The sequence below is a fragment of the Capra hircus genome, chromosome 9 (assembly GCF_001704415.2).
Source record: "Capra hircus breed San Clemente chromosome 9, ASM170441v1, whole genome shotgun sequence".
Lineage (NCBI taxonomy): Eukaryota > Metazoa > Chordata > Mammalia > Artiodactyla > Bovidae > Capra > Capra hircus.
This window is the reverse complement of record NC_030816.1, coordinates 33,357,392-33,382,103: the sequence shown is the minus strand read 5'-3', so window position 1 is coordinate 33,382,103 and position 24,712 is coordinate 33,357,392. Positions and strand designations below refer to the sequence as shown.

Here is a 24,712-nt window from a genome sequence, read left to right as displayed (position 1 = left end):
TCTTACAGATATAAACATGCTCTTTTATATGAACCAGAATCATGCTCCTTGGTACTTATCCAAAAAAGCTGAAATGTCCATACAAAAATCTGAACACAATGTTCATAGCAGCTTTCATAATTGTCAGAACTTGGAAACAACTTACATGTCATTTGGTAGGTGAGTGGATAAACTGTGGTATATCAAGACAATGGAATATTATTATTTAGTGCCTAAAAGAAATGAGCTGTAAAGTCATGGAAAGACATGGAGGAATCTTAAATGCATATTAAAAAGTGAAAGAAGCCAACTGGAAAAGGCTACATATGATTCCAATTATATGACATTCTGGAAAAGACAAATTATGGGGAGAATTTTAAATATCAATGGTGGTTAGTGGTTACGATGGTGGAGAGGAGCAATGATGACAGGCAGAGCACAGAGAATTTTTATGGTGGTGAAAATACATTGCATGGTACTATAATGGATCACTTCCCTAGTGGCTCAGATGGTAAAGTATCTGCCTGCAATTTGGGAGACCTGGGTTCGAACCCTGGATTTGGAAGATCCCCTGGAGAAGGAAATGGCAACCCACTCCAGTACTCTTGTCTGGAAAATCCCATGGACAGAGGAGCCTGGTAGGCTACAGCCAATGGGGTCACAAAAACCTCAAAGAGTCAGACATGACTAAGCAACTTCACAAAATGGATTACAGTTGGATATGTGTCATTATACATTTGTTCACATCCATAGACTACAAGACCAAGACAGAATTTTGTCACCACTGCAATATGCTACAGTAAATGCTAAAGAAAAGGGAAAAAAAAAAGTGTTCAGTCTGAAAATGATAAAGTCAGAATTAATGAAGGACATTAGAAAACGTTTACATCTGAGTAAGGGATGCAGAGTACATCATGAGAAACGCTGGGCTGGAGGAAGCACAAGCTGAAATCAAGATTGCCGGGAGAAATATCAATCACCTCAGATATGCAGATAATATCACCCTTATGGCAGAAAGTGAAGAATTAAAGAGCCTCTTGATGAAAGTGAAAGAGGAGAATGAAAAAGTTGGCTTAAAGCTCAACATTCAGAAAAGTAAGATCATGGCATCTGGTCCCATAACTTCATGGCAAATAGATGGGGAAACAGTGGCTGACTTTATTTTTCTGGGCTCCAAAATCACTGCAGATGGTGATTGTAGCCATGAAATTAAAAGATGCTTACTTCTTGGAAGGGAAGTTATGACCAACCTAGATAGAATATTAAAAAGCAGAGACATTACTTTGCCAACAAAGGTCTGTCTAGTCAATGCTGTGGTTTTTCCAATGGTCATATATGGATGTGAAAGTTGGACTGTGAAGAAAGCTGAGTGCCAAAGAATTAATGCTTTTGAACTGTGGTGTTGAAGAAGACTCTTGAGAGTCCCTTGGACTGCAAGGCAATCCAACCAGTCCATCCTAAAGGAGATCAGTCCTGGGTGTTCATTGGAAGGACTGATGTTGAAGCTGAAACTCCAATACTTTGGCCACCTGACACAAAGAGCTGACTCATTTGAAAAGACCCTGATGCTGGAAATGATTGAGGGCAGGAGGAGAAGGGGATGACAGAGGATGAGATGGTTGGATGGCAACACCGACTCAATAGACATGGGTTTGGGAGAACTCCAGGAGTTGATGATAGACACGGAGGCCTGGGGTACTGTGGTTCATGGGGTCACAAAGAGTTGGACACGACTGAGCAATAGGACTGAGGGATAGAACTCAACTGAAGCAAATTGATCATTTTCTTTTTAATTTACTTAAAGGAAAAGTGTTCAAGTTAAAAAATACTGAGCTATCTGATGGGATTTATAATATATAATGATGTAGTATACATGCTTTTTACAGCATCAGCAATTATGAAGGAAAGTGCTAAATGAATCTTAACAGAACAACATTTCTTCATTTTTTGTGAAGCAAATATTAATATAAGAGGTAAATTAAATTATTAACCATAGAGGTAAGGCAATTACTTTCAAATTAAAATATCAACTGATATAGTATTAAAATAAATTAAAGTTGAATTTTAAAAATTACTCAACAGTCCAGAAGAAGGAAAATGGAAAAACAAAAAACAGAAAACAGATATTAAATACACATCTTTCCAGTTGATAATGAATAACAACAACACAGTGAATATTAGCAAGGATATAACAATCTAAACAACATCAACAAACATTTTGACTTAGTTTATATCCACGGAAGGCTATACCAGATAAGTGAAGAATACAAAAATAATTTTTTCATAAATATAAGGTATAGGTACCAAAGTAGACAATATGTTGACTATAAAACAAGTCTTAATTTTAATTGATTAAAATATTTTTAATCAAGATAATTAAATGAAAATTTAATAATGATGACATAACTAAGCAGATCAGTGTGTAAATGCTTAAAAGTCTCAATTATCAATATGTCAACAAAAATATGATTTCTAGTGAAATTATAAAATATTTAGAACTAAAAATGAAAGCGTTAGTTGCTCAGTCATGTCTGACTCTGTGATTCCATGGACTGTAGCCTACCAGGCTCCTCTGTCCATGGGATTTTCCAGGAAAGAATACTGGAGTGAGTTGTCTGGGGATCTTCGAGACCCAGGGATTGAACCCAGGTCTTTTATGTCTCTTGCATTGGCAGGCAGGTTCTTTACCATCTGAGCCATAAAATATAGTACACATACAACAGTCTAAACATTCTGAGGTAAAACAGTGCTTAAAGATAAAATTATATCTATAGGCATTAAACTTAATGACCTAATGTTTCATCTCAACAATAAAACAGAAAGGGAATTTAAAAAATAATGATAATAATAGAAAGAAGTTGAAGATTTGGAGGAAAGGAAATAAGAAATAAAAGTGCTGAAATCAATGAAATACATAACAAAGAGTACAGAGAGATGGTGCCTTGAGATTATTTACAAATCAATTAACCCCTAGACTAATCAAAATAAAAACTGAGAGCATGAAGAGCCATATTGAATTAGAGACAATAAAATAATAATGAGAATATTATGAACAATTTTCTGCCAAGAAATTTTGCAACCTAAATGAAGAGGAAAAAGTATTGAAACATATAATTTTCTAAGATTAACCTAAAATGAAACAAAAATATAGATAACATTATCTCTACTAACACACTAAATACTTCATACAAACATGTCAACCAGAAAAATCCAGATCCACATGGACTCATTAGGGAATAGTATTAAAGTTTAAAGAAACATCATGGAATCTATAAACTTTCTTCTGAAAATAGAGAAGGTGGAGATACCAATGCATTTATGAAGCCAGTATTACATTTAGTTCAAACACAAGCATCACAAGAAAAAACAACTTTAAACTAATATAGCCATAATAATTTTACTCTATATACCAATACTACCCACAAAAATATTAACAAAATCTAGCAAATCAAATCCAACAACATATAAAAATGGTAATAAATCATGAGTGGGATTTTTCTAGGATGAAAGATTGTTTCAATGTCAGACAACCACTCAGTATAATTGACCTTATGTATTAATTTCCTATTGCTCCATAAGCAATTACAACAAATTCAGCACCTTTAAACAACATCCATTATTAGTTCACAGTTCTGTGTGTCAGCAGTCTACGAAGGGCCTAGCTGGGTTTTCTTTCCTTTTTCTCTTATTTTTCAACTTGGAGGTTTCTAATTTGGACAACCAAGTGGACAGCACAGCACAATTCCCAGCATGTGGTGATCAGACAGTAAAGCATCTGCCTGAAACACAGGAGACCAGAGTTTGATTCCTGAGTCGGGAAGACCCCCTGGAGAAGGAAATGGCAACCCACTCCAGTACTCTTATCTGGGAAAATCCCATGGATGGAGGAGCCTGGTAGGCTACAGACCATGGGTTGCAAAGAGTCAGAAACAACTGAGTGACTTCACTTTCTTTCTTTTAAGCCTTCAGTGAATATTCATTGGATAAATGCATAAACAGTAGAACCATAATTAAATTAAAGACTGTAAAAGTTTATTAGTATATTAGATGTAAAATGACTTCAAGGAGATTTTAACAAATACTGGTGGGGTTGGAAGTGTACCCAGTCCCCTTTCCCCCAACCTTTTTGGATTATTTCATCTAGAAAAAAATTTAAACACGCGTTAAAAATAGAGACACTGGTATAATGACATTGACAAATTACAGTGATGAAGTTAATGTGGCAACACTGCTAACATTTGCTAAATTCAGTTATCCAGTTAATAAGTACATGAGTGTTCATTATACAAGTGTCTCTATTTTCAATGTGTATTTAAATTTTTTTCTAGATGAAATAATCCAAAAAGGTTGGGGGAAAGGGGCCTGGACACACTTCCAACCCCACCAGTATTTGTTAAAATCTCCTTGAAGTCATTTTACATCTACTATACTACTAAACTTTTACAGTCTTTAATTTAATTATGGTTCTACTGTTAATGCATTTATCCAATGAATATTCACTGAAGGCTTAATAGAAAGAAAGTGAAGTCACTTAAATAGAGGAAAACAACAGAATGGGAAAGACTAGAGATCTCTTCAAGAAAATTAGAGATACCAAGGAAATATTTCATGCAAAGATGGACTCAATAAAGGACAGAAAAGGTGTGGACCTAACAGAATCAAAAGATATTAAGAAGAGGTGGCAAGAATACACAGAAGAACTGTACAAAAAGGATCTTCATGACCCAGATAATCACGATGATGTGATCACTCATCTAGAACCAGACATCTTGGAATGCGAAGTCAAGTGGCCTTAGAAAGCATCACTACGAACAAAGCTAGTGGAGGTGATGGAATGATGCTGTGAAAGTGCTGCACTCAATATGCCAGCACATTTGGAAAACTCAGCAGTGGCCACAGAACTGGAAAAGGTCAGTTTTCATTCCAATCCCAAAGAAAGGCAAGGCCAAAGAATGCTCAAACTACCGCGCAATTGCACTCATCTCACAGGCTAGTAAAGTAATGCTCAAAATTCTCCAAGCCAGGCTTCAGCAATATGTGAACCTTGAACTTCCTGATGTTCAAGCAGGCTTTAGAAAAGGCAGAGGAACCAGAGATCAAATTGCCAACATCCGCTGGATCATGGAAAAATCAAGAGAGTTCCAGAAAAACATCTATTTCTGCTTTATTGACTATGCCAAAGCGTTTGACTGTGTGGATCACAATAAACTATGGAAAATTCTGAAAGACATGGGAATATCAGACCACCTGACCTGCCTCTTGAGAAATCTGTATGCAGGCCAGGAAGCAACAGTTAGAACTGGACATAGAACAACAGACTGGTTCCAAATAGGAAAAGGAGTACATCAAGGCTGTATATTGTCACCCTGCTTATTTAACTTATATGCAGAGTACATCATGAGAAATCCTGGGCTGGAAGAAACACAAGCTGGAATCAAGATTGCCGGGAGAAAGATCAATAACCTCAGATATGCAGATGACACCACCCTTATGGCAGAAAGTGAAGAGGAGCTAAAAAGCCTCTTGATGAAAGTGAAAGAGGAGAGTAAAAAAGTTGGCTTAAAGCTCAACATTCAGAAAATGAAGATCATGGCATCCCGTCCCATCACTTCATGGGAGATAGATGGGGAAACAGTGGAAACAGTGTCAGACTTTATTTTGGGGCTCCAAAATCACTGCAGATGGTGATTACAGCCATGAAATTAAAAGACGCTTACTCTTTGGAAGAAAAGTTATGACCAACCTATATAGCATATTCAAAAGCAGAGACATTACTTTGCCGATTAAGGTCCGTCTAGTCAAGGCTATGGTTTTCCCAGTAGTCATGTATAGATGTGAGAGTTGGACTGTGAAGAAGGCTGAGTGCTGAAGAATTGATGCTTTTGAACTGTGGTGTTGGAGAAGACTCTTGAGAGTCTCTTGGACTGCAAGGAGATCCCACCAGTCCATTCTGAAGGAGATCAGCCCTGGGATTTCTTTGGAAGGAATGATGCTAAAGCTGAAACTCCACTACTTTGGCCATCTCATGCGAAGAGTTGACTCATTGGAAAAGACTGATGCTGGGAGGGATTGGGGGCAGGAGGAGAAAGGGACGACCAAAGATGAGATGGCTGGATGGCATCACGGACTCGATGGACATGAGTCTGAGTGAACTCCGGGAGTTGGTGATGGACAGGGAGTCCTGGCGTGCTGCGATTCATGGGGTCGCAAAGAGTCGGACAGGACTGAGCGACTGAACCGAATTGAACTGAACTGATGAGAGAATTCACCTATAAATATTCAAAGTGCACCTCTAGAAGATAAGGACATTTCTTAAGTTACAATCCTAAAAAACATTATTAAAATTAATATATCAAAAATACTTCTTTATGAATAATTTCTTTGATTTTACCTCATACATTTTTATGCATGGCTTGTTCAAACGAGGAGCTATCTTATTATGGCTTTGAGTTACATTTTCCTCATGATACTGAGCGTCTTTTCTTGTATCTGTTGGCCACTTGATTATCTTCACTGGATAAATATCTATTCAAGTAATTTGCCCACTTTTAAATTGGATTTTATTTTGACTATTGAGTTGTAAAAATTTGGTATATAGTCTAGGTACATATCCTTTATCAGAGATATGATTTGCAAATCTTTCCCTCTCATCCTATGGATTGTCTTTTCACAATATATATTTGGTCATCTTCATTTTATATGGCTTTAAGATACAAAAAATATATGTTTCAGCTAGCGTACTGTAAAGATGCTGACTGGTACTATTTTTTGCAGTCCCAACTTAACCAGGCATCTCCTGCTAGGGAATAATTTTCTTCAAATATACTCTCAAGTTTTCACATTTATTTCATTAAAGGAAAACGTGAATAACAGTTTAGTTTTCCTTAATTTATGAAAGTAGAAAGTTTTGGCATCTCACCTGAAAACATGCTATCCTTAGCAATCGACCAAACAGATTTGTAGTCATCTATTCCTTAAAGGTTAGATAAAACTGCTGTGAACTCATGAATGATTTATCTCTAATTTCCTGTTACTCTTATTTGGAAATTCTTCTGTTCAAATATTCTTTCTTTTTATTTAGCTAAGGAATTTTCCATTTCCAATATAATTGACACATAACATTATGGTTGACCCTTGAACAACACAGGTTTGGAGTGTGCAGGCCCACTACAACGCAATTTTTTTCCTACAATAAACATAGAGTTGGCCCTTGGTATCCACAGAAGCATAAAACACAGATACTTAATGCTAAGTACGGGATTTGGGCATCCACGTATTTTTGGTATCTGCCACAGTTTCTGTAAATAATGCCTGACAGATACCAGAGGACAAACATAGTTTCAGATGTACAACATAGTAATTCACTATGTATATACTTCAAAATGATCACCATGGTAATTCCAATTATCTAATACTCTGTGTGTGTGTTATTCGCTCAGTTGTGTCTGACTTTTTGCTATACCATGGACTATAGCCTTCCAGGCTCCTTTGTCTATTGGATTCTCCAGGCAGGAATACTGGAGTGGGGTGCCATTCCCTTCTCCAAGGGAACTTCCCAGCCCAGGGATCAAACCCACATCTCCTGCATTGGCAAACAGATTCTTTACCATCTAAGCCACCAGGAAAGCTTTTATCTAATGCTGATCACCATATATAATTACATATTTTTTTCCTTGTGATGAGAACTTTTAAGATCTAGCTACTCTCCTAACAATGTTCAAAAATACAATGCTGAGCAGAGGATCTGAACATTTTTCCAAAGAAAACATACAGAGGGCCAAAAGATAGATGAAAAGCTGCTCAACATCACTAATCAAACGAAATGAAAATCAAAACCACAGAGAGATATCACCTCACACCAGTTGGAATGGCTCTTATCAACAAGAAAAGAGATAACAAGTGCAGGCCAGACTGTGGGAAAAACGGAAACCCTGGTGCACGGTAACTGGGGATGTAAATTGGTGAAGCCACTATGGAAATTAGTATGGAGCCTGGCAAGAAATTACAAACATAACTACCTACCATAAGATGCAGCAATTCCATTTCTGGGTATTTATCCAAAGGAAATAAAATCACTACCCCAAAGAGATACCAGCATCCCCATGGTCACTGCAGTATTATTTTACAGTAACCAAGACATGGAATTAATATGTGTCTATCAACAGATGAACAGTATCCACAAAAGGAGGAGCATGTTACTGGATGGAGGGGTTTGAACAAAGAAGCCAGTTCCCCCAGTGCAAGTTTGGCACCTGGTTTGACTCAGAAACAGAGAAATGCCCTGAGGCTGTTCTTCAGGCCGAAAGGCTAGAGAACAGGCTGCCATGGTCTCCTGGGATGAATTTTAAGACACCTTACAACTGCCCCTAGGATGAACAGGCATGTTCTGGACCTTGGCAGAGGTAGGACTAGAGACCCAGGATTAGAAATCAGAAGCCCAACTTGCTGCTCTGGCGCTTCCCTTTCTGGAAAGGCTGTGTCTAACTGCGGCAATTTGCAGCTGTGCAGGAGCAGTTTACTTCCCAGGGCTGGTCTCCCAGGGTTCCAGCTGTACATCTTTGGGCAGGAGCTTAATAGAAGCCCCCCCACCCCCATCCCTTACTGTGACTGAGTCTGGAATGAGGTACTGCTGGCACCCATGGGACTCGGATATTCCCCATCCCAGGATTCCCCTGCTGGCTCCAATAAAATGTTTTAAATCCCCCAGTTTGAACTTCCTGCTGGGTGCAGTAGTGCCACTTCTGCTATGATCAGAACCACTTGATTCTCACCATATCCCAGCCCCTTGCCTTCCTGGGCCTCCACTGGGACCAGCACTCACTCCCCTGACACACCCAATGCCTGGGAGCAATAAATAAGTAAATAAATGAATAAGTAAATATTTAAATTCAAAAGGATATTAATTGAGACCTTTTATAGATTGAAACCTAGAAGTCAACTGATCACACATATGCACAGCTAGAGGCTTGTGAAAACAGGCCCAACTGAAAGATACCTTGGGTCTCCAGTTAGATCCAGTTATTCTGCATCTGTGGATTTAAAACGATCATCATCCAGAGGATGAGGTGGCTGGATGGCATCACCGATGCAAGGGACATGGCCTTGAACAATGGACATGACCTTGGGCAAACTTCGGGAAATGGTAAGGGACAGGGAGGCCTAGCATGCTGCAGTCCATGGGATCACAAAGTGTCAGACACAACTGGATGACTGTGCAACAACAACAACATTCAAGGTGGAGTACATGTATTGATCCGTGCTAAGAAAATCCACAGCTGGCTTGCCTGATGCTTCCAGTCATGCATTCAACTCTGGGTCTTGAGATCCTGAAAGATCAATCCTTCACGTCTTGGGTAAGCCTTAACCAAACACAATGCCTGGTTTGGGGCCACAGCGAGGCCGTTTGCTGGCATGAAGCCATTGCCTACTAAAGTACCCTGCTTCACCCACCTCTGGATTGCTGATGGGTTGATGGAGTTCTACTCAGCCTCAAAATCTGAAATCAAGGTGGTGGCTGGACTGAGTTCTCATTTGGAGGTTCTGGGGAAGGATTTGCTTCCAAGCTCACTAAGGTTGTCCACAGCATTCAGTTCCTTTTAGTTATAGGGCTGAGGTCATCTTTCCTTGCTGGCTGGCAGCTATAAGCTGCTTTCAGTTCCCATGTTCCTTACTGCATGCCCCCCTCAACCCCTTCCCTCATACCAGCACTCAGAATTTCTCTCTTGTCAAATCTCATTCATACTTAGATTTGCTCTGACTTTCTCTGTCTTTGACTTTGAGATCCAGATTTGAGGGGCTCATTTGATCAGGTCTGGCCCACCCAAATAATCTCCCTCTTTTAAGGTCAGTTGATTAAGAACCTCAGTTACATTTGCAGAAACCCTTCATGACAACACCTACAGTAGTGTTTAATTGAATATTTGGTGGAAGGGGTGTACACACTAAGGCCCAGGAATTGTGGGGGCCATTTTAGAATTCTATCTAACAAATTTTTTTTTTTTTTTTTGGTAGTGACTATTACTTTATTTTTTTATTTTTTTTTTTACGTTTATTTTATGTTTATTTTTTTTTTTTTTCTTACATGCGTTCCCAAACATGAACCCCCCTCCCACCTCCCTCCCCACAACATCTCTCTGGGTCATCCCCATGCACCTGCCCCAAGCAAGCTGCACCCTACGTCAGACATGGACTTTTAATAATAGAATAAAGTGGGCTATTTCAGTAGATGCATAAAAGCATTTCAGCACCAATTCACAATTAAAATATGTTAAAATAAGAATTTGATTTCAATTCAAAATCTATTGACTATGAAAACATCTCAGAACAGACAGAATAAGAGGAAATTTCCCATATGTGGTAAAGTACATCTATTTAAAAAACCCAATAGCTAATGCTCTAATTAATGATGAAAAACCAACCATATTCCTTTCTTTGTCTTTGATTTTTGAAAGGAATATATAATGTGATCATTTCTATAAATGTTACAGTAGAGGTTCTAATGATTGCAGGAAAGCAGAAAAGAAGAAAAAAGGAAGTAAAACTATCACCATTTTTAGGGGACTTAATTATGATTATGCATTAAAAAAAGAAAAATGAATTTACCAATTTTTAAAAGTATAACATAGCAAGGTCACAAATGACAAAAGTAATACATATGAAATTTATTCTTATAAACAGTAGCAAATAATTGGGAAATGTAGTTTTAAGAGAGCCAATTTATAACAGCATGAAAGAAACATAAAATATCAGTTCAGTTCAGTTTAGTCGCTCAGTCGTGTCCGACTCTTTGCAACCCTATGGACTGCAGCACACCAGGCCTCCCTGTCCATCACCAACTCCAGGAGTTTATCCAAACTCATGTCCATTGAGTTGGTGATGCCATTTAACCATCTAATCCTCTGTCGTCCCCTTCTCCTTCTAATTGCACATATTAGATCTCTAGAAAATCAGGAAAAACAATATTCTTATCCTCAGAATCTCAGGAGTATGAGTATTACATCTCTGAAAATGTATTTGTTTCATCTGGAACAGCATTTATTAGTTCATTTTTCCAGATACGAATCAATGCTGATATCTTATTGGAGACTATTTTCCTAGTGTCTTAGAGGAAGCCATACACCTGTCATAGTTTTTTACATCTTGGTCTTCATTTACTCTCTTTAAGCATTTTCAGCATAGTACAACCATGAGAAAATGTGTAAATCAGTAAGAATGAGTAAACTAGTCATACGAAAGTTCAGACAGACAGGGGACAAATTTAGATCTAGACAGACCATAACTCATTCCCAACTTTTCTATCCACAAATTGAACTCTGCTGACACTAGTCTCTGGGCACCAGGAGAGGGCTCTAGGCCATGACAAAACTTAACTTCATGAAACTTTATAGACCAGAATTATGCAACCTGAGTTACTATGCTTAAGCAGACAAAAGATAGCGCTTGAGTCCACTGATAGCAGACATTCACCCTCCATGGTGGCCATCCATGAATTCTATAAGGTAAGAATGGTAATAGGCTGATAGAACTTAACCCTGACTTCTGAACATCTTATACAGTGGTGTGTCGTCATGAACTATCAACAGCTGATCCTTGTAGAAATAGTTGTTTTCTCTGATATCGCCTTAAGTATTATTCATGACATGACAAGGAGAGCCATGGGAGAAAATTAGTCTATAGCTACAAAAAATTAATGTCTTTCTTGATGATGTCAGTCCTGCCAAGGCATGTGTGTGTGTGTCTGTGTGTGTGTGTGCGTGTGTGTGTTCATTCAATATCCTGACAGCTGGGAACCTATTTCTTCCCTAGCATGTATATTAAAGTTGACATGACCTTCAAAGTAGGAATTTTTCTAATATACTTGTGGCCTTTGAATTGCTCCCAAGATTAAAAAAAATAGAGAATGACCTGACCCTAAACTTGCACTTCAAGTTGCTTTTGGTATTTTTTGTTATTGTTTGTTTGCTTTTCACTTACAGAATTGATGTTCTTTATGATTAAACAAATAGTTTGTATTTTGGAAATAATTAAAATCATGGGAAAAATCACTATTCACTACACAGAAAAAAATTCCAGGGATGCCACATTTTGCATATTGAAACATAACAGAATACCTTTAAAGACTGGGCTAACATGCATAAAGATACAAATTAATACTGTACATGGCAAGATTATCCTAAATTGAGGATAGGAAGAGTAAGTTAATTAAACTTTATTAAGCATCTACTGAGTTCCAGGAATTGATAAAATTTCCCATTATATTTTAATAAGGTGTTTTATCTGCAATTGCAACACATTTATAAATGTGGTAAATGTAGGTTATTAACAAATCTAAATGTTTTGTTCAATGTAATGGATTTCTTGTACAGCCAGTTTTGCCCCAACATCTTTAGGGGAAAGACTCTGATATGTATTGTGAAAAGTAAGTAATTATCAAAAGAAAAGATACAGGACAACCTGCTGGGTAGAAGGGGCTTTTGAGACTTTGGGAGAAGGAGAGAAGACTTAAATCTCTTTTTTTAATTTGGTAAAGAATGCATTTTTTTAAACGAATATTTACTGACCAGTTACTCTGCACTCAGTTCCATTTTAGGGCTGCAGGTATAGCAGTGAATAAGACAATGTATAGGATTTCAGTTGGTCCTAATCTCTGAAGAAGAACGTAGAAGGACCTGGAGTAGAAAACCTAACTGAAGCTAAAAAACAAGTGCTCTTTTAGCTAAAATACAACCTGTCACATATATAAGGAACCTGCCATTAATACTGCAGTAATTTCATTGACTAATGAGAATGAGAGAAGAGATGGGATTAACTCATGCAGAAAGGAAAAATCCAAGACACAAATTCTCATATGGACTGAGTTCTATGCCTTTGAATAAGTCACTTCATTGTGCTAAACTTCTTTTTCATGTGTAATGTGGGAAAAATAATATTAACTCATTTACCTCCCTAATAAGAGCACCTTGAGACTTAGTATACAGTTCTGGATTCAGTGGAATAAAATAATAATGATGATCAGAAAGGTTATGAGACCCAGAAGTCAAAGTTACTCACAAAACAGCTGTATTTAGCCAAGTTCTATAATTGCATATTCCCCAAACATAAACATATATGTTTGGGAAAGATCCTATGCCTTTATATAACAATAAATGGAAACCTGTGATATAAAATATTGCTTCAAGAAGAACTGCTGTTATTTATTTATGTGTAGAAATTATTTTAAATATATTTCAAAGAAAATGTGTGGTTTTGAAAATCTATGTCATTTCCATGTAAGCAAGGAAAGTATAATTGTGAATAATTATACAGTGAATTAAATCATTAAGCTATTTTAAAAATATGACTCTTCTCAAGAGGACTGTGGAATTATTGAGAGACTTAAATAAGGGTATATTATGCTATTCAACCTGCTTAATATCATTCCATAGAGACCTTCTTTTTGCTTTGTGATAAGCAGAGAGACCTTCTCTTTGTCTTTAAACACAAGCATCAAAATATTAGCTATATTTTATCACCTTGAAACTGTTCTCTAGAATTACTTCATTTAACAAATGTCTTAAATTGAGGGCCACAGCTTCTTGCTGAATGTTGGCTAGAGACTTGTCCACAGCTTCTTGCCACACGAGTCTGCTAACATATCAGTTTACTTCTTCAAAACCAGCAAAGGAGAAAGCATTTAGGACAAGTTAATTTTGCTAGCAATTCAGAGTCCTCGATAATGTTACATGATGTACAAAGGAAAACATTAGTTTCGCCTTATCTGTGATGGAATGACAGATGGGTAGAAAAATGCAATTCCATTTTGAACATAATAAACAAATCCCCAAACTAATTCTGCACATTAATATGCACATATATATATATGATAATCAAATTAGATGTTGCCAATACGTAATTATTAGACTTAAGCTAAAATCTTAGTTTATCCCATGCATGAAGCTAAACCACTATGTGTAAATTATTTATTATGTAATTAAAAGAAGTTTCCATATAAAATTCATGTTAATTTTTACAAATCTTATTTTAATAGCTAAGTATAAAGTGCTTATATGTAATGTTTAGTAATATTACTACAAGTTATACAAATTGGAATATAAATAAAATGTGCATATGTACAACTTATTATATGATAAAGAACATGTGAATGACAGTCCCAATGTCAAATGTTTGAATACCTTGGCCTCCTTACATTTTAACTTAAAACAGAAATATGGAGGCTTTTGTTTGCAATAAAAAAATAACTTAGTTATGTGTCTGTGTTTATTGTATGTGACAGAATATGTATTCATAGCATAAATCAAATTTCTCCCTTATCTACTAATGTAGATATATTGTTTATACTCATACATTTTTCTAGTTATAAATTGGAGAAACACATTAACCATAATTATTATGTTCTTATAACTAGCAATCCTTCCCCCTCTTTTATCTCCTACCAGTAAATTTCTTACCTTTCAAGAGGAGAAAATTTTGAAATTTTTTAGTCTCCTAAATTGTTTAAATATGATTATAGATCTTTTTTGATTTATGATAGTTATATCCTGATAAACTCATTGCAAGTTGAAAATATCAGAAGCCAAAAATATATCTAATATGCCTAACTCATCAAACACCATAGCTTAGCCTAGCCTATCTTAAATGTACATTTACATTAGCCTACAAGTCAGGCAAAATCATCTAACACAAAGTCCATTTTATGATAATGTATCAAATATCTGGCTACTGCACTAAAAGTGAAGACAGAATGGTGGTAAGGGGACAGAAGTGTTGTAAATCTATCTGTTGCTTACCCCTCGTCTCACATAGCTGACTGGCAGCTGTGGCTCACTGCCACTGCCCAGCATGGGGAGAAAGTATCCTACCTCACATCGTTAGCCCAGGAAAAGATCAAAATTCAAAACTCAAAGTACAGTTTCTACCTACAGCATATAGCTTTTGAAACATCATAAAGTCAAAAAAATCTTAAGTCGAACTATCCTAAATTGGGGACCCTCTGTAGTAGGATGACTACTATTACTTTTAATGGTAGAGTTCACCTTATGCATTTACTATGATAATTTGCAAGTTCACTAGACAGCCCAATCAAGTAATTATTAGGAAAAAAGTAACAGTGCCCCTTGAGATATAATGCAAGACAAAATAAAAGAGTTTTTTCCGGATTGAAGAAGGGACAACTCTTACCTCCTTCTTCCTAACTGACTGTAACTTTTGTTAGAAAATAGAACAAAGGGAAGTTAAAACTTGATGAATGGAAAACAAAATATAGAGGTCATTATATATTTTATAAAAATAAGTGTAAGTTTCAAACAATGAATAATCATGCATTATGAGAACTGATTCAAGACAAGGGAAACAAATGATAACTGAAAAAAGCATATACACTTATCAAGTACTAACTATACTTTAAAGAGTATGTTTCCATGGATTGTGATGTAAACATGATTCACAAGACTGTTTTTCTTGACTCACTTATTTTTAAACACATTTTTTTTTTACTATTTTTCCTTCTAAATAAGAAACCTTACTCTAGATTTCATTAAAATGTCATGCTTTTGGTGATATATCTCACATTCTGTTTACTCCTGAAATACATATAGTGTTTTCAGAGGCAGTTTCTCTAGCTAAACAAAAAAAGAGTATAATCTTACAAAATTTTCAAGGTCTAAAATTTATGAAGAAGGGTAATAAAACCATATACAAGCTTATAGAGGATAATATTTTATAAAAATTAGAAATTAAATATATTCAAGCATTATAGTTTGAAAATCACTTTAATTTCTATTATACTTAGAATGGATAAATTAAGGTCCATGGGTTAAAAAAAATGGCCCACTGTATGTTCTTGGAAATGCAGTATTTTTGTAACAAAGCTATGCTCTTCATTTCTGTATTATCTGTGGTTGCTCTTATCTGTAACTGCAGAGTTGAGTAGTTGTGACAGAGACCATTTGACCTGCAAAGCCTAACATTGTTGGATAGGCTACAACAAAACAATGTGCTGATTCCTGTTTTAGACACTTATCACTTGACTTTTATGTTGCTGAATTCAAATGGATTGTAAATACAATACAACAAATTCTGGTATAACATCCACAGAATTTTGGATTTATATTTTGCTGATGTTCTGCAATTCTCTCTACTTTTTCTAGTATTTTCAAAGAAATTCAAAATATTGATTCTACTAATCTCAAAATCACTCAAGTCCTCTGTGTGTGTTTGTGTATATATATGGTGGTGGTGCTGTTTTCACTAAGTTGTGTCCGGCTCTTGTGACCCCCTGGCCTGTAATCTACCAGGCTCCTGTGTCCAAGGGATTTCCCAGGCAAGCATACTGGAGTGGGTTGCCATTTCCTTCTCAAGTGGATTGTCCCATCCTAGGGATTGAACCCAAATTAAATTTTTTATTGAATATATATTTTATATTCAATATATCTGCAATCTGCATTGCAGGCAGATTCTTTACTGACTGAGCCACCAGGGAATCCCATTTCATATATGGAGAAGGCAATGGCACCCCACTCCAGTACTCTTGCCTGGAAAATCCCATGGATGGAGGAGCCTGGTAGGTTGCAGTCCATGGGGTCGCTAAGTCAGACATGACAGAGTGACTTCACTTTCACCTTTCGCTTTCATGCATTGGAGAAAGAAATGGCAACCCACTCCAGTGTTCTTGCCTGGAGAATCCCAGGGACGGGTGAGCCTGGTGGGCTGCTGTCTACGGGGTTGCACAGAGTTGGACACAACTGAAGTGACTTAGCAATAGCAATATATATATATATGCATATGTATATATTATGCATAAATGTGTATATACACGTCTGAATAGTTCAGCTCCATCTCTGTGAAATATGCTTTTAATATTAAGTGAAATGTTAATATTCTTTAACATTTAATTAGGCAGATACCTAAGTTATGTAATGGCAGGTATTGCTTTGAAAAACTCCCTCTCTTCTGTAGTACAGTTATTCTTTATTTATATTCGAATCATAATCTAAAGCTCATCATTCTAGTTTGGCATTCCCCTAAAGACAAGTCTCCTCAATGTGTCTTTATAGGGATTTTGCTTCCAGGATTAAATTTGAATCCCAAACAGAGCATGTGTGATGTAAAAACAATGTTATGTTTAAACATATTACAATTTTAAATATAAAATAATCAGCTATTAATATATATTTAATGAATGTATTTTTAAATAATATTAACGTATACATTTAAAAGTAATGCAAGTTATAAATTAGAAGGGTTATTTTGTTGTTTCTAAAGTCCACTTTTGGGGCTGCCTAAGTTTCTTAGGCCTCCAGTAAACTTTGAAAATTTTCTTTCAAATCTGTGGAAAGCAAAGAGATGAAAAGGAAACTCCATACCAGCTTATGAGAATGTACTTCTCTGATGATATAATCAGAGCAAATCTATAGACTCTTTCCCTTAATAATTTAAGAGCATTTTAAAATAGGTGTGAAAATACACCCAGAAGAACACAGCCTAAATAGACAAGGATTTAGTACTCAAAACAACATATAAAGTACTACCTGAGAATATTGTTGCAAGTGTTCATCTAACTTTAAGGATGTCCATAAATAAATCTAGAATGGTAACACATCAGAATCATTTTCATGACTTTCAGAGCTAACAGTCATATACTCATGTCATTCGGTCATCAATTCTCATGTTTCTAACATCAGTGCCGCAGTCTCTGAGGAAGAAGTAATAAGTAGCATTCCTTCTGTTCAAGGGCCTTGCCTCCTAATTAAGAGATAAATCTAAATGAGCATTTGCACAAAACCCCAAAGCATTAGCAAGAAATTTCTTAAATAGCCTTTTAGAGAAATATGCCGTGGCAATGGTTTTAAAATATTTTCCTACTATAACCTAAATACATTTTATTTTATACCCAGGCATACGTACACAGACACACAATCACTCAAATGTCAAGAAACATCTATTTTTAGCTCTAGCAATACACTCTATTCTGTTCAAGTTGATGTCATTTTTGGTACAATTATCAAAAACCTTAAGCTGATAACATGAGTTGTCAGTGGGTCATAACCTGCTGTTTGAAGAACAGTGCACTGAGATTTTATTAAGGACCTAAATATTTTCAGATAAAGAATTGGCCAATAGGGTATAAAAGAAACATAACTGAGCTCAAAGCTGCAAGGTCTTGATGAGCCTTGCAGTTCTGCAATGTACTGATTTTATGAGCCATTTTAAGTCAGTCAACTTTGGAACCTTAGTTTCTCATCTGTAAAAACAAAATAAAATTTTTTCTATTCCACTGAATATAGAATTTTGGAAATAAACAATGATAACAGATATGGAAGCATTTTGTCAACTGTAATGTAACAAAATTTACATTTTATTTTGAATGTTTAAGAACCAGGAATAAACCAGATCACAATATTCAGTTTTTAGAGACTTGAAGGTAGTCTTAGAAGAATTTTAACTTCTCAATTTTTATCATTAAAGGAGATATTCTGAAGCAACTAGAGGAAAGCAGTGGTTTCTCCAGTGAATACATGTGAGAGTGTAGAAGCGTGGCACAGAAGCAGGGGCCATGCTGTCATCAGAGGGGCAGTAAAATTTCCCATCTCTAGCAGTGTTAGGGCTGCCATAACAAAGTTCTACAGACTGAGAAGCCTGAACAGCAGGTTGTTTTTTTTTTTTTTCTTTTTGCAGTTCTGGACCCTAGAAGCCTGAGATCAAGGTGTCAGGCATGGTTGGTTCCTCCACGCTCTCCCTCATTGACTTGTAAATAGCTGTCTTCACCCTGTGTCTTCACGTGGTTTTACCCCTGTGTGTGTGTGTGTGTTTGTTTCCTAATCTCCCTTCTTATAAGGACATGAGTAATACTGGATTAGGACTCATCTTAATGACCTTATTTTAACTTTATTACCTCTTAAGGCCATGTTTCCAAATATACTAAAATTCTGAGTTATTGGTGGTTAAGACTTCAACATATGAACTTAGGAGAACACAACTTAGCCTGTAACACCATTTACTTTCTCTTTTGTTACTATTACTTATACTTTGTCATTTAATACCAAGGAAAACATGCTGTTTATTTATACATAATGCTTTGTGTACAACTGAACATCTCATTCATTTTTTTCAAGGGTTAAAAACGTAATTATTTCTGTATTAGAATAATGGTCATATCTCATTTATAATTTATTATACTATTTAATATTGACTGGTTTGCCTTGGAAATGAACAGAGATCATTCTGTTGTTTTTGAGATCGCATCCAAGTACTGCACTTCAGAATCTTTAGCTGACCATGATGGCTACTCCATTTCTTCTAATGGATTCCTGCCCACAGTAGTAGATAAATGGTCATCTGAGTTAAATTCACCCATTCCAGTCTATTTTAGTTCACTGATTCCTAGAATGTCAACGTTCACTCTTGCCATCTCCCATTTCACCACTTCGAATTTGCCTTGATTTATGGACCTAACATTCCAGGTTCCTACGCAATATTGCTCTTTACAGCATCGGACCTTGCTTCTATCACCAGTCACATCCACAACTGGGTATTGTTTTTGCTTTGGCTCCATCCCTTCATTCTTTCTGGAGTTATTTCTCCACTGATATCCAGTAGCATATTGGGTACCTACTGACCTGAGGAGTTCCTCTTTCAGTATCCTATCATTTTGCCTTTTCATACTGTTCATGGGGTTCTCAAGACAAGAATGCTGAAGTGGTTTGCCATTCCCTTCTCCAGTGGACCACATTCTGTCAGACCTCTCCACCATGAACTGCCCAGAGTACATCATGAGAAATGCTGGGCTGAAAGAAGCACAAGCTGGAATCAAGATTGCTGGGAGAAATATCAATAACCTCAGATATGCAGATGACACCACCCTTATGGCAGAAATTGAAGAGGAACTAAAGAGCCTCTTGATGAAAGTGAAAGAGGAGAGTGAAAATGTTGGCTTAAAGCTCAACATTCAGAAAACAAAGATCATGGCATCTGGTCCCATTATTTCATGAGAAATAGATGCAGAAGCAGTGGAAACAGTGTCAGACTGTTTTTTGGGGCTCCAAAATCACTGCAGATGGTGATTGCAGCCATGAAATTAAAAGACACTTACTCCTTGGAAGGAAAGCTATGACCAACACAGATAGCATATTCAAAAGCAGAGACATTACTTTGCCAACAAAGGTCTGTCTAGTCAAGGCTATGGTTTTTCCAGTAGTCATGTGTGGATGTGAGAGTTGGACTGTGAAGAAAGCTGAGTGCCAAAGAATTGATTCTTTTGAACTGTGGTGTTGAAGAAAACTCTTGAGAGTCCCTTGGACTGCAAGGAGATACAATCAGTCCGTTCTAAAGGAAATCAACCCTGGGTGTTCTTTGGAAGGACTGATGCTAAAGCTGAAACTCCAGTACTTGGATACCTCATGCGAAGAGTTGACTCATTGGAAAAGACTCTGATGCTGGCAGGGATTGGGGGCAGGAGGAAAGGGGGACGACAGAGGATGAGATGGCTGGATGGCATCACTGACTCGATGGACGCGAGTTTGAGTGAACTCCGGGAGTTGATGATGGACAGGGAGGCCTGGCATGCTGCAATGCACGGGGTCGCAAAGAGTCGGACACAACTGAGCAACTGAACTGACTGACTGACTATTTAATAAATAAAATCAATTATTTAACAAAAATCATTTTTTAATGCTTCCTCTTAACAAAAGAAAACATATTTTTAAAAAGGCACAGCAACTTGATTAGTTCAATCTTAAGATGGAGGCAGTAATTGTTTCTTTGGAGATAGAGATTTTTTAAAGGAAATTAACATATTCAAAAAGTCAAATGAGGATCTGAGATAAAATATTAATACATTCACATATTTAGAAGTAAATGAAAGATTTCGAATGCTACTAAATTTTGTTTCAAGTTACTTAGTTCCCCAGCTAAGTAAGTAAAAACATTTGTTTTCTTTTTTGAAACATCCTAAGACTAATAAAAATTCATTTTAATTAGAAAGAATACATTGCTGCATTTTCAGCTACAGACACAAATGCATTCCCACAGTTTGAGACCGTATAAAATTGTTATATTCTTATTTATAACTTGCATATTTATAGTAATACAAAACTGCTTTCCTGAGTACTGCTGGATTCTCTGCCACCTCACAGCAGCCACTGGGATTCACCTGAGCTGCACATCAGCTTGTGTGGCCATCCATAACGGTAGCTGGGCTGGCGTGGTTGCAAATGATGCAGGCGACAGAGTTACTCCAGCTATCGTTGCTTACTCAAAAAATGAAGAGGTTGTTGGACTGGCAGCAAAACAAAGTAGAATAAGGAATATTTCAAACTCAGTAATGAAAGTCAAGCAGATCCTTGGCAGAAATTACACAGTGTTTCCAGGTCTCAGCTTTGGAAGCATCCTGCTTTTTGTGAAGAAACCAGTCCCCTTGTTACCAAGCCAGTAAGGCCCTTTGTAGCCCTTGGCCCAGTCCCCATCCTAAGTGACCTCCCAAAGTTAGGCTTTTCTCAGCCCTGGTGTCCTGCCTCTTTGCAACCTACTTACAGGTAGCTCCGCCTAACTTACTGCCACAATTATCTTTATACTGCTCCTGTAACTTTGATTCCCCTGTGGCCTTCCAGCCAGAAATGCAGTCCTCGGACCTGGCTTCTCAGCAATTAGCATCAGAGAGGGAAGAAGCGGCTGGCTTGTGGAGATAGACTGGGGTGCCCAGAAATTCCTCACACCTTCAGGTCGGCACTCTCCTGCCCGGGAGCCTCCTCCAGCTAGCCTCTCTTCCCAGTCTGCCATGGTGACTTCCAATAGACATGCAGGCATCTGGTGGTACAGACAGGAGATATGGAGGCTTCTCTCCACACTAGGCAAGGCGGAGTACGTTCAGTGCCTGCAGACCGCGCATCACAACGCAGTCTATCAGGCCGTGTCCAAGTGGATGTAGCAGGACTTCTGCCGTACCATGCTGCAGTGCAGCTGCAAGTTCAAAGTCAGTTCAGTTCAGTCGCTCAGTTTTGCCTGACTCTTGATGACCCCATTAACTGCAACACACCAGGCTTCCCTGTCCATCACCATTTCCTGGAGCTTACTCAAATTCATGTCCACTAAGTCGGTGATGCTATCCAACCGCCTCATCCTCTACTGTCCCTTTCTCCTTCTGCCTTCAATCTTCCCAGCATCAGGGTCTTTTCAAATGGGTCAATTCTTTGCATCAGGTGGCCAAAGTATTGGACATTCAGCTTTGGCATCAGTCCTTCCAATGAATATTTAGGACTGATTTCCTTTTCAATGGACTGGTTGGATCGCCTTGCAGTCCAAGGGACTCTCAAGAGTCTTCTCCAACACCACAATTCAAAAGCATCAATTCTTTGGCGCTCAGCTTTCTTTATAGTCCAACTCTCATATCCATACTTGACTACTGGGAAAACTATAGCTTTGACTAGATGGACCTTTGTTGGCAAAGTAATATCTCTGCTTTTTAATATGCTGTCTAGGTTGGTCAAAGATTTTCTTCCAAGGAGTAAGAGTCTTTTAATTTCATGACTGCAGTCACCATCTGCAGTGACTTTGGAGCCCCCCAAAATAAAATCTGTCACCATTTCCATTATTTTCCCATCTATTTGCCATAAAGTGATGAGACCAAATGCTGTGATCTTAGTTTTCTGAATGTTGAGTTTTAAGCCAACTTTTTCTCGCTCCTCTTTCACTTTCATCAAGAGGCTTTTTAGTTCTTTGCTTTCTGCCGTAAGGGTGGTGTCATCTGCATATCTGAGATTATTGATATTTCTCCTGGAAATCTTGATTCCAGCTGGTGCTTCATTCAGCCAAGCATTTCTCATGATGTACTGTGCATATGAGTTAAATAAGCAGGGTGACAATATACAGCCTTGACATCCTCCTTTCCCTATTTGGAACCAGTCTGTTGCTCCATGTCCAGTTTTAATTGTTGCTTGACCTGCCTACAGATTTCTCAGGAGGCAAGTCAGGTGGTCTGGTATTCCCATCTCTTAAAGAACTTTCCACAGTTTGTTGTGATCCACACAGTCAAAGGCTCTGGCATAGTCAATAAAGTGGAAGTAGATGTTTTTCTGGAACTCTCTTGCTTTTCCAATGATCCAGCAGATGTTGTAAATCTGATCTCCTTTGCCTTTCCTAAATCCACCTTGAGCATCTGGAAGTTCACGGTTCATGTACTGTTGTAGCTTGTAATGGAGAATTTGAGCTTTACTTTGCTAGTGTGAGATGAGTGCAATTGTGTGGTAGTTTGAACATTCTTTGTTATTGCCGTTCTTTGGGATTGGAATGAAAACTGACCTTTTCCAGTCCTGTGGCCACTGCTAAGTTTTCCACATTTGCTGGCATATTGAGTGCAGCACTTTCACAGTATCTATTAGGGTTTGAAATAGCTCAACTGGAATTCCATCATCTCCACTAGCTTTGTTCATAGTGATGCTTGCTAGGGCCCACTTGTCTTCGTATTCCAGGATGTCTGGCTCTAGTCCAGTGATCCCACCATCATGGTTATCTGGGTCATGATGACCTTTTTTTAATATAGCTCTTCTGTGTATTCTTGCCACCTCTTCTTAATATCTTCTGCTTCTATTAGGTCTATTCCATTTCTCTCCTTTATTGTGCCCATTTTTCCATGAAATATTCTCTTCGTATCTCTACTTTTCTTGAAGAGATCTCTAGTCTTTTCCATTCTATTGTTTTCCTCTATTCCTTTGCATTGATCACTGAGGAAGGCTTTCTTATCTCCTTGCTATTCAAAGTCCTGAAGAACTTATATTTAAAACCTATGTGGCCCACACCACAAGTATGGGTAACTCACCACACTGTCCCTTTTATGATGTGTTGAATCAGCTTCTCTGAAATCAGATAGTGACTGATGCAGACAAGTTAATGGAGGATGCTGCTTGGACCAAGAACAGTGACCTGAATTTAGCATCCCCTGACACCACGAGGGAGGAGGGAACCAGCATTCTAGGAGCAAAAAGGACTCAGGGAGCAGAGCATCAGCCTATTTTGAAAACAGTGAAGCAATCAGATGAGGATTGTCCTCTGAGGGTCAGTGACCAGATGCCAGAAACCAGTGACCTAGAGGACTCCAGGGATAACTCCTTGGGTGCAGGGTACGCTCAAGGGACCCCCAGCTACAGCAGCTCCCACCACCTTTACAGTGGTGTAGCTGCCCCTTTTCAGAGCAACCCCATGACCAGACTGGCTCTGTCTGGTGAGCCCAGCTCCTGCTCCAGCTCTAGCTGAAACACTCATGAGTTGGCCTCCGTACAGCAGCCTCCAGCCTCCTCCTCCAGGGCTCCTTTTGTTTCTGGTGGGGATAGGCCTTTGACCAGTGAGCCCCCTCCCACATGGCCCCAGTGAAGAAGGTGGTCAGTGGCCAGGACTATTGCAGCTGAGCTGGCAGAAAACAGGAGGTTGACACGAGAATTTTCAAAGCAGGAGCAAGAAAAATTGGACCAGCTGATTGCCATTGGCAAGGAGGCCAGCAGTCAGCAGGACATTGCCAGTGAGCTCCTAAAGGGTGCAGTGGTCGTGGTCAGACGCTTGGCCACAGCAGTGGAAGGGGCAACCAGGGCTTTCCAGCTGGGACTTGAAAAGTTGCTTCAGAGGTTAATTTCAAACACCAAAAGTTAGGAGCCGATCATGCGAGGGTGTATTTCCTACACTGGCAGAGCCTGGGTCCAACCAACGCCTCCTGATACCCTGGATCCTTTTCTGTGTCCTCAGACAAAACAGA

General features: G+C 38.0%; 1 pseudogene; it reads left to right on the top strand.

The window, feature by feature from the left end:
* LOC102182307 lies at positions 385 to 24,296 on the top strand (annotated as a pseudogene).